At 36.1% G+C, this 15,895-nt stretch overlaps 1 long non-coding RNA gene across 2 annotated transcripts in view; it reads right to left on the bottom strand.

Annotated features, from left to right (window-relative positions):
• LOC109552810 (uncharacterized) overlaps positions 1-15,895 on the bottom strand; it is a 98,203-nt gene that overhangs the window by 32,901 nt on the left and 49,407 nt on the right. The window contains exons 1-4 of one of the 2 annotated variants that reach the window (XR_012325037.1): positions 12,817-12,914; positions 3,948-4,022; positions 3,226-3,370; positions 981-1,089 (exon numbers count right to left, since the gene is read on the bottom strand). This is a non-coding gene — a long non-coding RNA (uncharacterized lncRNA). Of the gene's footprint in view, positions 1-980; positions 1,090-3,225; positions 3,371-3,947; positions 4,023-12,816; positions 12,915-15,895 lie in introns of those variants that run through there. The other variant, XR_012325038.1, reaches the window with a different exon arrangement.

Genomic DNA, 15,895 nt, shown 5'->3' with positions numbered 1-15,895 from the left:
TGAAAGTGTCAAATTGGCTCCATGGGGATCAAAAGAAAGAGAGGTGATGGAACAGAAAAGAAACAATAATGTGTGGAGGGGGACTACTAGGCACTTCTGTGAGGGGATGATGAGAAAACAGGACCTGGAGGGTGATGTCGGGGGAAAAAAGAATCAGGGTGAAAAAGAGAAATGAGGAAGTAAGAAGGACACAAGAGAAACATTTGAGAAAATAAAAAGAAAAGGAGTGGAGGGGTCCAAGGAGAACAAAAATTAATCAAAGACAGAGGGGAAAAAAGGAGATAGAACGAAAGCAACAGAAAAGCAAAGCCAGCGAGCTAAGGAAGAGAACAAGAGGAGAATCTGTATAGACTGTGCATCCTTTTGGTCATCTCTGACCAGGGTTACTGGTGCAAATCCACATTTCATCTGGCTAGTCAGCAAAAAACAAACAAAAATAAAAAGAGAATGTGAGGGATAGAAATGTCTGCATAAAGTCAAGCCTAAGACAAGGTTTTAAATAATATTGGATTTTTAGTTCCCCTTTGATAATCAATAAAAAGACATCAAAGTATCTGTTTTTTAAAATTATGTATTCATATAATTTGTTTGCATATGGAAACTACCTACCTTTTGGAATATGTGGCTTTAAGTGTGTATAGACTGTCCTTCCACTTATGACCAGTAATTAGCCTACTAGCCCTAAGGCTTCATACCAGTGTAGCATAAAAAATTCATTAATTTCCTAAGTGCAACAAATCACAAAAACCTTAAATGAATTAACAATCTGACAGTGATATAAACCCAAGAGCCTTCCTCTACCTCCTCATCATTAAATATAAACACAATGACCAACAGCAGGGTGCTCTGTAGGAGTTACAGGAAAGTAACTTTTAGCCTATGATTTTGTTCTCTCTGACAAAGGAGAGCTTGAATAAAGGAGAATGATCGAAGTTTCTTAAGAACTATATACATTATTGGTTATGTCATTTATCTCTTACCTGGAGTTAAGTGCTATCTCAGATGAATTATATTCATGGGTTATGCTCTTAGGACTGTCTCACTCAGGTGATATTTGATGAGTCCTTCTTGGTAACTTTCAAGATATATCTGTAAGAGATGGTATGTTGAGAAATTTTTATATCTCTATTATGTCACTGAGAGTACCACATCAATACCTACTGAATAATCATTAAAAGTTTAGAGCCACATTTGCTTGAAGAGCTCAGTGGAAAGACAATCTACAAAACTGTTTACAGTTTTCAATGTCCTTTCTTACTCACTCTCTATTTTTTTAATTCATTTTGCTCAACTGTTTAATATAGGAGTTGGAAACTTCTTGAAGAGTCCCATGGGGATATTAAGATTAAGAGGTTTCAGAGTTCTGCTGATGTATATGTTTTCTTCTCTTAGAAAATTCATTCAGGTAAGAACTTGATTGATTGGAGGTGTAACAGCCTATCATCTCCTCTGAGACTGTACACAGGTAGGCACTCAGGGAGGCAGGTAGGCAGAGGGCCAGAGAGACACAGAGGTGACTAAAGGACATATCCTCACGCTCCTGAGTGACTGTCATGTAAAGGCTACCATTTGTTCTGCTCGATTCTTTTGGTCAGTACTATGGTCTGAATATTTGTGTCCCCCCCAAAGTCACGTGTTGAAATCCTAACGCCTAATGTGATGATATGAGCAGGGGGGTCCTTTCGCAGGTGAGTAGGTCATGAGGGAGGAGCCCTCCTTAATGAGATTAGCGTTCTTACGAAAGAGACCCCACAGAGATCCTTCCCCCCTTCCACCTTGTGAGGACACAGCAAGAAGGCACTGTCTAAGAACCAGAAAGTGGGCCCTCAAAGATTCCAAATCTGCTAGTACCTTGACCTTGGTCTCCCTGGCCTCCAGAACTGCGAGAAATACATTTCTCTTGTTTATATGCTACTTATTCTCTGGTATACTGTTATAGCAATCCAAATGGACTAAGGTAAAATATCAGAGTGAATATTTTATTTTTGGTTATGTTGGTATGAAATATTCCACATTGGCATGAATTACAGAAAAATTGGAACATAAAGATAAGCAAATACAAAAAAATAAAAACTCACCATAAACTCACTACCCAGACACTAATTTTTCGGCCAATTATTCTCCTACCAGATTTATATTCTTTGCATACATATTTTTAAACAAATATATTTTTACATTATTTGATAGCCTGATTTTTATATACTCAATATCACAAATATATTTCATATGAATAAATATGATTCCTATACTTTCACTGTTAATTGTATACATGTTATATATTGTATTATATATTGTACTATATATGTATATATATAAAATCTACATAAACAATCAGACATGTTTGACAACAATTTTTTTAAAAAACATCAATCTAGGATTTTCAGGGAAAGAGTAGATCCAAAAAATAATTATCAGTCAACTAATACTGAAAAAAAAATTCTAATTAGAAATTTAGAGATCTCAGTATGTCCTGACCTCAGAACAAGAACCAGATGTTCAAATATGGATAACAGGGATCCTCATCTAAAGGAGCTACATTATGGTATTTTTCCTAAAATATTATACCCTACCTTTTTTGTTTTGTTTTGTTTTGTTTTTGTGGTACGCGGACCTCTCACTGTTGTGGCCTCTCCCGTTGCAGAGCACAGGCTCCGGACGCGCAGGCTCAGGCGCCATGGCTCACGGGACCAGCCACTCGGCGGCATGTGGGATCTTCCCGGACCAGGGCAGGAATCCGTGTCCCCTGCATCGGCAGGCGGACTCTCAACCACTGCACCACCAGGGAAGCCCATACCCTACCTTTTTTAATTGGAGGACTCCTATCATCGTTTAACCATTTCTTGATGAACTGTAAAAACTGGCTATTACGCCATGTATCCATATAGCCAGTCTGCTTTTCAGTTTGGGGATTGCTGGTCTTATTGCCACTGCTCCATAACAGCCTCAGTAGCTTTCTAGTCATTTTTCCTAATTCTAGTTTATCATGGGCTGAGACACTGGAGACCTAAGTTCATTAACATGTGCATAAGGCCCAAAGTGTGTTAAATAAGGCCCCCAAAAATCTATAAGGGAAGTATTTGAGTCAGTAAATATCATCCATTGGTTTTATGTATTATTTTCACTAACATTGTTACATAATATTTATAAAAACCTGTACATAAGTATTAGGTATTTTATGCTTTTAAAGAAAAGGAAACTGAGATTTGGAGAAATGAAATAACTTACCCAACGTTACCTAGCTGTAAAATTACAGCATAAAGTCTCAAACCCAATTCTTCTCATTCCAAATCAACTCTAAGGACTTTGTTAAAAGCAATTTCAGGTTGTTTCGTGCTTCTGGCTGAGGAATTCTAATCCAGGGTAAAGCTTCCTAAAACATGTTTCATCAAACAAATAATACAAGGTATATGTATTATGCAATCAAAGAGGCAAACACTGGCACAAACAACTTGCTTTACTGGACTTCTTAGAGATTTTAATGTGTTGACATGCTTCATAAATCTCCGAAAGCAGTATTTCCATAACTACTTGGACCTCTGAGGTGACCCTCTGTAATGGCATACCCCCAGACTTCCAAGGAGCAAACTGCAGAAAATAATGTCCCAGTGGGGCGGGAAGTGGGGGAGAGTTCACCAGACCAGGTAAGTGAGGTCTGATAATCTTAGTCTTTGCATTCACTTCCCAATTACAATCTGTTAGTATAGCTAAGATTAAGCAATAAATTCTGGAAAAGCTTTACATTTATGTGACCTTTTATCTCTTGATAATATAGAAAATTACTTCTAGTAAAAGGAAGAGATAACTCTTTCAAGAATAGCTACAGAATGCACCATGATAAAATATAACAATATTAATAACATTTAATCGGATTACAAAAGTTTAAATTCCCAGAACACATGGATATAAAATGGAAACTCTTTGGCTGAATTTGGAGTTAAACAACGCACCATGACAGACCACAGCATTTTGTATCATAACCTTCTCCTGAGATGTGCTGCACTGTCCTCAGATCTTCACGATCTCTGTAACAGAAAGAGAATTCTCAACGAATTTCAATAATTTCCACCTTCACAAATTGCACATAATAAAAATTTTTGAGCAATTCTTCAAAACTCAACAAATAACCTTTAAAGTAGCTAAATCTATTTGCAGTTAATTTAAATATTTTCATGGAATAACACCATTTTAGTATAATAGAGAAAGTCATTATACGGCCCATGAAATAAAAGATTCTCTGAAGGGAAACAGTTCCCCAACTTGTCTCCTCGATAAGGTTTTGCATCATGGAAACCCTCTTGGCAACACGTTGTCATCAATATCTGTGAGTGGAAATTTTGCTAAGCACTCTGTACTTATTATCTTATTTAATAATTAAAACAATCCAATAAAGTAGTTACATTGTAAATAATCTCCAATTTTACAAATAATAAAATTGAGGTTAAGAGAAACTAATTAAGTTTACTGAGGAGGCAGAGCTAGGATTGGAAATCAGGCTGCTGTTTACAAAGCACTTTACTTAACCCACCTCTCTCTGCAATGCTCATATTCAGTTACCTGTTTCATGTATTAAAAATACGTAACACCCTGATTTTCCTATTTAAATCTTACAGGAGCCATGGAAGTTTTAAAAGTAGAAATGTGTTCTCAGTAAGATTCCCCTATTTTACCTTAGCAAGCTTCTTGAGACCACAAAATAACGCTTCATTCACTTTGACCTATAACTAACCTCCACTCTTCAACTGGAAATCAAAAGACCGTGGCATCTCATGATTTCTTCTTCTCTTTCGACATTTCTGCTGCCTCATCAAGGCCTTTACAAATGGAACTTAAGTATGATTAACTGCAGTACAAGCTAAACCCCATATATGAATGGCAAAGCAAGCCAGTTCTAAAACCAAAGATAGCTTTATGAGAAAACTAGTAGATGTTCAATCTGTAATTTTAGATTTTATATAAATTAATTTGAAATCAAAAGTCAATAAAAAGGAGAAGAAGGGATCATAAGACTAATTTGCCTGTCAGTGCAGGAGAAGTTGGAATTGGTATGACTGAAAGAGTCTAGAAGGGAATCCTATCAATCAATCCACAATTACTTATTGAATATCCACCACCACTAACTACCATTATGCCACAATTCTTAGAATCCCAGCCCTTGAGTTATCCATTGGGGTTAAAGAATTCCCAGAGAATTAGTATGTGTTAATGTAAATATGTATTACTCGAAGATGGGATAGCAGTAAGTCCTTGGCCACTATTAGTGCAGTAACCTAATATAATGCAGAGCTCCAAGGGGATAGAATAAAAGACAGATAAATTATGACTGATTCTGGAGAAGTCACATCAATGGAGTAAAGGACCAAAAATGCACCAGAGCTTTGGGTTTTATTTCCAGAAGGTAGAATCATTGTACTAGGTACTGGGTACTAGGAAAGTGAAATAAAGGACAGAGCTGAGATAGAATATTGGGGCCAACACCAGAAGTTTCCCTACAACTAATGATAGCTTTTTTGTCCTCCATTTGTCTGTGTAAGTTGGTTACTTTTTACAATGTAAAATGCATTCTGGAATTTGAAGTTGTGATGCTACAAATAGAAAAGAGACCCTCCCCATACACTATAGGAAAAGGTCACAGAGGTCTATTACATAAAACTGGGATCATTATTTAGACTTAGAGCTCGTGTTGAAGGAAAACTACAAAGGGACAAGAATGGATTTCTCTTGCATTCTCGTCTGCAAAGAGCACTAATCTTTCCAACAAACCATGCCCTCTATCCATGGTGTGCTGACAAGGGTTCAACAACTGACTCTCCAAGAAAAAAAATTATTATAAATTTCACTGCTTTAAAAACATACAGCAACATGATTTACAAATAACGATAAAATATGTAATAATCATCATCGTAAATTCCATTCCAATGACTTCAGCGCGGCTTGCTGTTTCCTATAAAATCCACCATCAGTTTCATTTTCATTCTGTTCCCAACAATAATGCCACAAAATTGGACTATGGATAAATGTTTGATTACAATCTGATTCAAAAAAGAAGTCCTCATGTCAATGTCCACTCATTGACAAATGAGTGTAGTTCTGACACAGATGTTGGCTGATATATATAGTTTTTATATTATAGGGTGAGTCTAAAGTAAAACAACAAGGATGTCTGTCAGACGTCATTTCATTTTCAATGACATGAGTAATTTCTTTGCTAAATCGGATAGCAGTTTTCAAACACTAAAAGAATATTTTTTCAATTTTATGTGCTATTTACAATGTAACAGCTGCAGATACAAAACAATTTAAAATTTAATCTGCATTGCTAATATGAAAAATATTAATATTTTTAAGTCTAGACAATGAACAAATCAATAACTTTTTAGCATTTGTGATTGTCATGGTATAAATATTTCCACCATAGTTGATTCCAAACTACCAGTGCAGGACTGGGAAGAGCAGATGGCATTACACAGCATTTCCACCATACAGATACCAGACATGTAAATAACATCAACAACATAGGGCTTCCCTGGTGGCACAGTGGTTGAGAGTCCGCCTGCCCATACAGGGGACACGGGTTCGTGCCCCGGTCTGGGAAGATCCCACATGCCGCGGAGCGGCTGGGCCCGTGAGCCATGGCCGCTGAGGCTGCGTGTCCGGAGCCTGTGCTCCGCAACGGTAGAGGCCACAACAGTGAGAGGCCCGCGAACCGCAAAAAAAAAAAAAAAAAAATCAAAAAAAACACCACATAGATAATAGTAAAATGCAGTAAAATTAAGATGTGACAAGTCTTTCATATTTACTATATCTGTTTTTAACATAATGCTCAGTTATAAGTTTATGCAATTTCATTTTTAATAATGGCTATTTAACAAACAGCAAAATCACTGTAAATTTAACAATTGTCTCTTGAGAGCCAGTAGGAGGTGGCTGGAGCATGCCAGCTGCCCCTACCCATCCCAACGTCCAGCATGCTGCCCTTCTAACTAGTCTTTCTAGGTGTATTTCCCCAGCTGCAACATTATTTTGGAAATTCCCTACTACAACCTCTTTGGTTTTAAAAAATGCTCATTATTATTTCCTGAACTGGAATGAAATCTGAGAGATAATGAATGCAGGTGAAGAAGAGTGGGTCTATTATCCACTGAGGAACAAACTGGGAGGTAGTGACAAGAGCGCTGGGATTTGCTGTCAGAAGACCTGGACCTACTACCCAATCCTGCTGTCTCAGATGTACCTCTTCAATTTTGAGCTTCAGGATTCTTATCTGCAAAACGCAGTTAATAGTCAATCACCTCACAGTTTTTTTTAAACAAAGGGTACATAAAACACCTGTGAAAGTGTTTTATAATTAAAATTTATGATATATAATAAATCCTTTTATAACATGTTATTCTTTCAAATGAGTTTAACCTTTTGGAACTTCTTTTTTTTTTTTTTTTTGCGATACACGGGCCTCTCACTGCTGTGGCCTCTCCTGTTGCAGAGCACAGGCTCTGGACGCGCAGGCTCAGTGGCCATGGCTCACGGGCCCAGCCGCTCCGCAGTATGTGGGATCTTCCCGGACCGGGGCACGAACCCGTGTCCCCTGCATTGGCAGGCGGACTCTCAACCACTGCGCCACCAGGGAAGCCCTGGAACTTCTTTTTTGATCGAGGAAATTAGTCATATTTTAGGTTTTTTTGCTACTTTATTACAATTGACAATTTACGATTAAAGACATTTTTCTGGTTTGGAAAAAAATCTTGTATTTCAAAATAGGTAGATTTGGTTATGAGTACTTATATTACAGGAGATACCAAGCATATTTAAGAGAGCTCCAGAAATGACATTCAAGAGACCAGGATTTCACAGCTAGCTCATTCAACAATATTTACGACACATTTTTAATTTCTCTCAGCCTCATTTTGTTTATCTTTCAACTGCCATGATGGAGTGAAATAATCTGATGTTCTTTCTAAATCCAAATTTGCCTATAATTTCCTTATAATTTTCCTAAAGTGTCCCCTTAAATATTGATTCATTTAAGTGGTTATTTACAAAATATTAGCTGCTATTTCTGGCTTTAGATTCTTAAATTCACAATTAGACCTTACATAGGAACATACTTTGAAATAGGTCATTTTCTTATAGAGGAACAGTCCACAGTCCCTTTATAGCTACAAAGTGGTGACTATTCTGCTTTTTAGTCACTGGGGTGTTTAGCAAAGGGACAGAAAAATTTTAAACCAAAATATAAGAAGCTACCTTCTCAGGATAAAAAAATGAAACGTCTCTGAAAATATAAGGCAAATGAAACACAAAAACTGATTTATTCTGTTTGGTGTTTTACCCTTAAGAACACATCAATTCCATGAAGATGTATAGAATGTCTGGAAACACTTCCCTTTTTCTTTCTTTTTTAATACCTAACTTCAAGTCTTCCTATTTTGAAGGGCTGATTCCTCACGCCGAACTAGTCCTCCAACCTGCCTCTTCCTCCTTAGAGGTCTGTCCCCTGGCCACAGAGCTCCCAAACACACTCCTTAGCCTATCTTAGAACATGTGCTTCCAATTCAAGCAAAAAGAAAACTAAAGCAAAACAACAACCACCTCCAATACAAGTAAGAATCATTCTACACATAAGAGAATGTGGTAACTGCCCGACTCATACAGGGTTAGGTACAGAAGTGAAAATGCCACCTGAGTGATTCTTTAGATAATATGAATCTTTCCTGGAACTTTTTTATTACACAATGAAGAAGAAAAGAAAGTTCTTTATGAAATACTTTTCTTGGGAACTAAAAATGTAAGCTTCTACCACTGACAAGGTGGCATTTTTAGATTAAGGCGTGGGAAATCTAGCATGATTTACAAATACAACAGTCCAAGAAAAACAGCCTTCCTGCCATTCGTGATTGGCATCGTTATTACAGACTCTATTATAATCTTATCTCACTGTCCAACAAAGCAATTCATTCAGCAACTAAGCTCACGTCAAAGGCAAGGCAGAGACTACTTATTTGCAGAAAAATGCTTTTGAAAAACATAGTCTCATTGTTCAGACAGAACCATGACATGGTGCAAGGTGCTTATGATAGAAGGTGGCAGGAAATGAAGTCGAAACAGAAATACCAGCTGAGAAGGTGTTTAATCTTCAAGGTGTGAGGTACCACATTCTAGCACCCTCTCTGACTGATATCAGGCATGAAGGGAAAAACTATCTAAAACATATGGGGAAAAGTACACTTAGGACCCTTTGATGTCTGTGTTGGCAAAGCACTTCAGCTTTGACACCCAGTCTTTAATAAAACAGCTGAAGCTTTTGGTTTGTAAGTAAAAGGAAGCTAAGAGATTGCTGAGTAGGGTCTGTCGCACACACAAAAATGCAGCTTCACTTCAATGGATGCCTGAAACTGTTCATCTCAATATTCACAGACACACACACACCCCTTAGAGCTTTCTTATAAGCTACTCCATATCTGCTTTTAACAAGGCTTATAATTTTCAAATAATTTTTCCCATGGAAAACTAATGAATTTCTACAACTGCATATAATCAAAATGTGGAGGGAAGCTGGAGAGTCCCTCTTTTCCCCAAAGGCAGAAACTGAAGACCATAAACACAGTGGGGATGAGGCCAATATAGGTCTCTCTGCACGAGGAATGATCAATGAAACACAGAACTGACTTCTTCTTTTCAGCTGGAGTGAGGGGTAAACACAATAGCAGCAAACAAAAAAAGGGAGATTTTGTCAATGATTCAGGTATCTCCCAAACTGTCCTCGGCCTCCAAATCCACAAAAACAGCAGGGTCCTGCCAGAGACCATATGTGAGGCAGATAAATCTTAACCCCAGAGAATCTAGGCCCTGCCGCCCATTGGTTTTCCCTGTAGATCCCACTGATGATCCACACAGCCCAGGTTAGTAGAGAGCAGTTCCTTCTCCATCCCTATCCTCACCAATGATGCACATGTGTTCTTCCACACTCCTCTGGAACTACTAACTCACACCATCTCTTGCTAAGTGCTAATGGAGAAACCTAGAAAGCATTCAAAGAAATGTGTCTTTTTTAAGCAGGTCTATTCCATTCACCCAAGACAGATGAATAGAATTCTAAGGAACTAACGGAGCCAAAATCTGAGATCACCTAAATCCAATCCCACCCCAAAAGAATCCCCTCAACTGCCCTTCTGACTATGACGATGACCTTGCTTCAGTCTCTCCACTGCAGGCATCGAGAGCATGATTGTGATGTTGGTTCAGGTTTGGACCACTGTAAATCTTACGGAAATTTTTCTTATTTTGACTTGACATCTGTTTCCCTTTGTTTTTTACCTGGAGATTCTGACTAGTCCTAGAGAGAGAGAGAAAGAGACAGGGACAGAGAGAGAGAAGAGCATTTTTCTAAGAGATCTTTAGTAAACTATTTATAATAGTTTTTAGCTCTAGACAGTTGTTTTTTTCTTTTTTCTTTTTTTGCGTTACGCGGGCCTCTCACTGTTGTGGCCTCTCCCATTGCAGAGCACAGGCTCCGGAGGCGCAGGCTCAGCGGCCATGGCTCATGGGCCCAGCCGCTCCGCGGCATGTGGGATCTTCCCGGACCAGGGCACGAACCCGTGTCCCCTGCATCGGCAGGCGGACTCTCAACCACTGCGCCACCAGGGAAGCCCTCTAGACAGTTTTTAGCATTGACATTAAGTATATCAACACCCATTTTTTAAGACTTTTTGATATACTTTTTTAGAAAAGTATCAGTCTCTTTGTGTGTTGTCTCCCAATTAATCATGACTGTTAAATATTGCTGATAGATATTCTGCAACTATGTTTACAAGTCCTTTCAATAGACTATAAGGTCATTTATTGGAATTAAGATGATTTTTGTATAAAGGTGACCAGTGTCATTTATTGTTTCATCATATATTTCAGACTTTAATTCTACTTTTCCAGTTGGAAAACTAATTTTCAAGAGCAATCTTGAACATGTTGAGTAGAGAAGTATCTACCATCTTGAGTAACACACCACCTAGGAAAACAGTGGGCTGCCTCACCCTTGTCCATCTCGCTCCCTGCCCTCTGTAGCAGTCTTTTATAATTCTCTACTATTCTAGCCTTTTGCCTGCTTTCATATTCTTTCAGACTTCTGCCACTCTTTAACATGCATGTGGCACTCCATCTTCGGGGTCCCTTAGAACCTGAATCATCACAGCATTTTCTGTGAAGTGTCATTGATTTCTTTGGTTGTCTCCCCTTTATTTTTCTTCTAAGGATAATTAGCAATTTTACTATCAGATTTTCACATTGTTCCTTTCTAGAGGACCTCATCTCCCTTTAAGAGTATCTGGTTTTGTGATGTGACTATCTCTTTTTTTTCTCCCAGCTCTTGGAGCCAGGCTTCCATAAATTCTAAAGGTATGCTTGTCTGGGACCAGTAAATTTTTCTTTCTACTTTTTTATGCATTTTTTTCCATCCAAGCAATAAAGTCTTGGTAGGGCTCACTGCTATGACTATCTCTCTCAGAATTAGAATTCAGATGTGAGAGGATTTCATGAAGACATGTATTAACACGTGTAACTGAATTGAGAAGTGAAGTCAGACTTTTTCTGACAGTAAATCTGATTCGGCTGATTGATTTGATTTCAGGACTGGCTTTGCCAAATAAGCAACTTAAATATTTCCCATAAATTAGTTAATTCTGTGGCTCTGAGATTTTAACAATAGTATATTTAAAGTGCATGAAAAGAAAGTGTTTTATCAAAACTGTTTATTGGTAGATGTGCATCAGAATTAATAATAATAGTGATTGAATACATCTCAGTAAAGCCTTTTTGGTGTACTGGCTATAAATTGAGAAAGAAAATGACTCTAATGACAGGGTGACAAATCCTTTTGAAAGTCAGGATCAAAACTGAAGAGAACATAATTAAATTGTCAGCTCGTAGATTAATATAAACATTTTTGATGATAGATCACTATATGAATTTTTGGCACAGAACTCAGAAAGAACTCAAAGAATTGAGTGACATTACTATACTAAAACTTCCATTTTTATCTTCTTATTTATAATGTTTTCTCAGTGTTTACATATATATAAAATATAAAAATATAAATATAATTGATGTTGAACTTTGCCTCAATTACATTAAAACTAATATTCATCCAGGAAAAAATAAGTTATTCTTATTAAGAGATTAATTTTCAGTAATATTTTGCTTTTTGCATTTAATAAGTATTAAAATTTATAGTATGATTTTTTGATCAATTGGGTAGTAATAATAATTTTCATGAAATTCAATCTAGAAGAATTTTTTAACACTTAGAGTCTTATGGCCAGAAAAATAAAAAATAATTAAATTTTAATTTATACAGACAAATTTGCTTGTTGCAGAGAAATATGATAGGTGACAAATACAAGACTTTCAGAAGTACAAAAGTATATTATATTAGAGTAAAAGTTTATTGGAGAAATATAATGGAAGTATGAGATCAAAGAAGAAAATATACATTTTTAAACTGTTAAGAGTTTGTTTATGTATTCTTAAATAAATGTGCCTTAAATCACAGAATTTAAGAATTGGAAGAGAAATTAAAGGTTAACTATTGAACTGATCTTCACACATTTGCCTGTGTTACCCCACATAATACTGAATAATTTCATATTCCCTCAAACATGAAACTGACTTCTAATTTTTTCTATCTGAATTTTAAATGGTTACCAAAGATGTAATTTCTGTCACAGTATAAATATTTACACTAAAAAAATTTTTAAAAACAGTTACTTAACTTTTTTAAACATAGCCAGAGGGAATCTGAATGTAAACACTATGGTAATTTGATCCTACCGTCATCCCTTATCTGTCATCTCATTGGTGTGCTTCTGTAGTGTCACTTCTCTTCTCTGCTCCTATAATCCTCCTGAATATTTCCTATTGTGTTTATGCTGTCAAGGAAAGGGTTTTCCACAAAGTCAATATTTTTCCAACTTATTTTTTAAATTCATTTTCTTCTGAATCATAAACACCTTGCATAAACCATACACCACTTCTTTACAGGTGTTCACTTCCATTCTTTCAAATTCTGGTGATAACTATGAACGTGCATTTATTCTGTGTCATATATATTATTTACTTACAACGTACCTAGCACCCAGATGCTCAATGAATGTTAGCTTCTATGGTTATAATATTGTCTTCTTTGATAAATACTTCAAGTACACTTCGTTATCAGTCTCATACACAGTGTTTTATATATATATATATATATATATATATATGTAACATTTTAAGTATTTTTCCAGTATTTTTAGGAGTACTAGTCAGTTTGTTAGCTTTAAATTTTTATTTAGAGATTTTTCTTTTTCACCTCAAATTGCTATTTAAAAGTATATGTCTAAAATTGAGATATTATTTCAATGACCATGGGTATTATATACTCCAAAATCTTTATTTTATGCTTGAAATGTTATCACAGAGTGATTTTTACCTGATCTGAATTTTGAAGTAGTTAATGACCAAGCTAGCCCCTGAACCGAGATAGAACTTAAGACAGACTCATTTAGCTCTCTACTCTAGACAATGAAGAAATTATCACTGCTACATCACTCTCTAGTCGTCCCTCCCATGCTTCAACCGGCCAGCTTTTGTCATCATATACCATTGCTTTTCCACTATCAAAGTTTATAACATTTATATTCTTTTATACGACTATAATTAAATCTCATGGTTTTATAACTAAAATTAAGTTTCAATTCTAAAAATTGAAAACCATTAATATTATCATTATGTGAATATTATTCACTACAGAACCCAGTATAGTGACTGGGTAAATTATAAAAAGACAAGTAATTTTATTCAGAAAGCCACTGCCTCTGGAAGGAAAATATTAAAGGCTTGTGGTCAAATGAGTTATTTATTTTAAACTCTTAGTTACTCAATTTGCTTTCTATATCTAGGGCGAATTTTTTGTTAGCCCTTTGCTTGATTTCCTTTGAAAGCGTAATGTTTCTCCCCACCCACTCTCTCATTTATTTTCTTGTTTACCAAATAAATGTCTCCCTCCTTGGCCAAACAACTAAGTCATCCAGCTTCTTAATCAATTAAATATGTTGAATGAATTTTTTTTTCTTGAAAACAATATTCTTAGAATCCTACTGCTATCTTTTCTTCTTTCACTCATGTGATGAGGCCACATGGTATTGCCCTGTGTGGTATCACTGCAGCCTCACTTCACACAGAGACCAGATTAATAATGTTTCAGTAATGAAAATTCTTTATTTCTTTTCCCCATTGGGTATAAAACCTGTTTCTCCCTATGTATTTATACATGGAAATTAAAGATATGATAAACTTTAATCCTGACAGAACCTCATCTGTCTTGTTTTTTACTTTTAGACCCCCTGTACCCACTTTTCCCACCCCTCACTCCCTGCCTCTGGCAACTGCCCATCTGTTCTCCATATCTATAAACTTGGGTTTTATTTGTTTGTTTTTAGATTCAGCATGCTTGCAAGAGAGATCATATGGTATTTGTCTTTTTCTGTCTGACTCATTTCACTTAACATAATGAATGCCCTTGAGGTCCATTCATATATTGCAAGTGGAAAATTTCATTTTTTTCCATTTTTATATAGACAATATAATATACTGTATATGTATGCAATATATATACTATATATATACGATACATATATAATTTCTTATCCATTCATCCATTGATGGACTCTAGATTGTTTCTATATCTTGGCTATTGTAAATAATGCTGCAATGAACATTGGGGTGCATGTATCTTTTCAAGTTAGTGTTTTTGTTTTCTTCAGATAAATACTTAGCAGTGGAATTGCTGGATCATATAGTGGTTCTATTTTTGAGGAAACTTCACACTGTTTTCCATAGTGATGGTACCAAATAACATTCCCACCAACGGTGCACAAGAATTCCCTTTTCTCCACATCCTTGCCAGCACTGGTTATTTCTTGTCTTTTTGATAATAGCCATGCTAAGAGGTGTGAGGTGATATCATTGTGGTTTTGATTTGCATTTCCCCAATGATTAATAATTTTGAGCATCTTTTCATGTACCTGTTGGCTATCTGTTTATCTTCTATGGAAAAATATCTATTCAGATCTTCTGCCCATTTTTAATTTAATTTTTTGTTTGCTAATGAGTTGTATGAGTTTTTAATATATTTTGGATATTAGCCACTTATCAGATACATGATTTGCAAATATTTTTTTCTCATTCAGTAGGTCATCTTTTCATTTTGTTGATGGTTTCCTTTGCTGTGCAGAAGCTTTTTAGTATGATGTAGTCTCACTTGTTTCTTTTTACTCTGTTGCTTATTCTTTTGATGTCAGATTCAAAAACTCACCACCAAGACCTATGTCAAGGAGCTTACTACCTATGCTTTCTTCTAGGAGTCTTAAATTTTCAGGTTTAAGTCTTTAATCCATTTTGAGTTAATTTTTGTGTATGGTGTAAGATAATGGTCAAGTTTCATTCTTTTGCTTGTGGCTGTCCAGTTTTCCCAGCACTATTTATTAAAGAGACTGTCCTTTCCCCATAATATATTCTTGGCTTCTTTGTTGTAAATTAATTGGCCATATACGAATGGGTTTATTTCTGGGCTCTCTATTCTGTTCCATTGGCCTATGTATCTGTTTTTATGCAACACCATAGTAAAGCTAATTACTATAGCTTTAAAATATAGTTCGAAATAATTAAGGAGTGTGATGCCTCCAGCTTTGTTCTTTTTCTAAAGATTGCTTTGGCTATTCAAGTTCTTACATGGTTCCATACAAATCTGAGGATTATTTTTTCTATCTCTGTGAAAAATGCCACTGGAATTTTATTTATTTGTTTTATTTATTTTTTTGCGGTACGTGGGCCTCTCACTGTTGTGGCCTCTCCCATTGTGGAGCACAGG

The sequence above is a fragment of the Tursiops truncatus genome, chromosome 12 (genome assembly GCF_011762595.2).
Source record: "Tursiops truncatus isolate mTurTru1 chromosome 12, mTurTru1.mat.Y, whole genome shotgun sequence".
NCBI lineage: Eukaryota > Metazoa > Chordata > Mammalia > Artiodactyla > Delphinidae > Tursiops > Tursiops truncatus.
The sequence above is the reverse complement of the archived record's forward strand: the minus strand, read 5'-3'. Positions and strand labels throughout refer to the sequence as shown.